At 28.4% G+C, this 1,396-nt stretch overlaps 1 non-coding gene across 1 annotated transcript; it reads left to right on the top strand.

The window, feature by feature from the left end:
* Positions 1-400: 400 nt before the first annotated feature.
* Trnad-guc (transfer RNA aspartic acid (anticodon GUC)) lies at positions 401-472 on the top strand. The gene has a single exon. It is a non-coding gene; the product is annotated as a tRNA-Asp (tRNA).
* Positions 473-1,396: the final 924 nt, after the last annotated feature.

Below are 1,396 nucleotides of genomic sequence, written 5' to 3'. Positions count from 1 at the left end.
ACTGAAAATGATATTTTTAATTTTGAAAAAACATTACTTAACAGTAACTTAGTTATACATCTTCCCAAAACATTTTAAATCTTTTTTAAGAACGATTTGCGGAGTGAAAATCGAAACGTCAAACATTCGTTATTTGAAAATATAATGTTCATTACACCAATAATTATTAATAATAATTTAAATGAGACAGGCAACAACAAAGCAGTTTCATAACCTCCATCAAAGTTCGACTAATAATAAAATATTGTAGAATATTCTGGTACTTACAAATAATTACTTACTCATACTCATTATTTATTTATTTTTGAATAAATTGTAACGTAAAAATTTTAATTTTTCTATTACATTTCACATTCTGTCCATTGGTATTTAACTAAAAATTTTACTAAGGTGTACATAGTCCTCGGTAGTATAGTGGTCAGTATCCCCGCCTGTCACGCGGGAGACCGGGGTTCGATTCCCCGCCGGGGAGGACTTTTTTGTTTTTTAAGCGTATTTTTACGATTAATAATTATAATTATTATTGCACTGATTCGGTAGCATTAATTTTTTCTATTTACTAGTTTATAAGTGTTATTCTTTTTCTCATAGGCATCTTTCAGTGCTTCACAGTTTTTCGATTTCTTTCTAACGCATTAAATTTTATGTGACATAAAAAAGGCACGTCTGTGATTACAGACATTTATAACATATATTTTAGTTGTCGATAGATGGCGCTATAATCGAAAAAAATTTTATTTACGAATTATATAATATATCTATCTACGAATATAATCTGTACAATTTATAAGACTGTACAAATCAAAGAAAATACCATTTTATAAATGCAATAAACACAATTGTTTTGTTTTTATGCCAAATTGCAAATAAAATTTGACAACTGTCAGATTTAACTAAAATGTCATGTTAGAACAAATGTTATAAATGTATATTATCACGGCCTTACCTTTTTTCTATCATTTGTGACGCACTGAAAACTGCCCATGAAAAGGACCATACCTAATACTCCAGGAAACGAAGCATTTAAGAATCTAAAAATTACTGGCCGCTATTTTTTAAATGGAATATTTTGGGAACGTCAATAGAAAAGGCCTGCCATCTCGTAAAGATCGAAATTTTTACTGCGTTATGTTTTTTATTAACATTTATGCAAAACAAGCCACCTTTTTCATTCATTTCAATATTGTGAAAAAAAATACCCACTATATGGTTCTTTTCATGAGCATTTTTCAGTGCGTCACAAATGATAGAAAAAAGGTTAGTCCGTGATAAATACACATTTATGACATTTATTCTAACATGACATTTTAGTTAAATCTGACAGTTGTCACATTTTATTTGCAATTTGGTATAAAAACAAATCAAATGCGTTTATTGCATTTATAATATGGTATTT

The sequence above is a fragment of the Diabrotica virgifera genome, chromosome 7, assembly GCF_917563875.1.
Source record: "Diabrotica virgifera virgifera chromosome 7, PGI_DIABVI_V3a".
Lineage (NCBI taxonomy): Eukaryota > Metazoa > Arthropoda > Insecta > Coleoptera > Chrysomelidae > Diabrotica > Diabrotica virgifera.
Note: the sequence above shows the minus strand (reverse complement) of the source record. Positions and strands in the feature narration are given on the sequence as shown.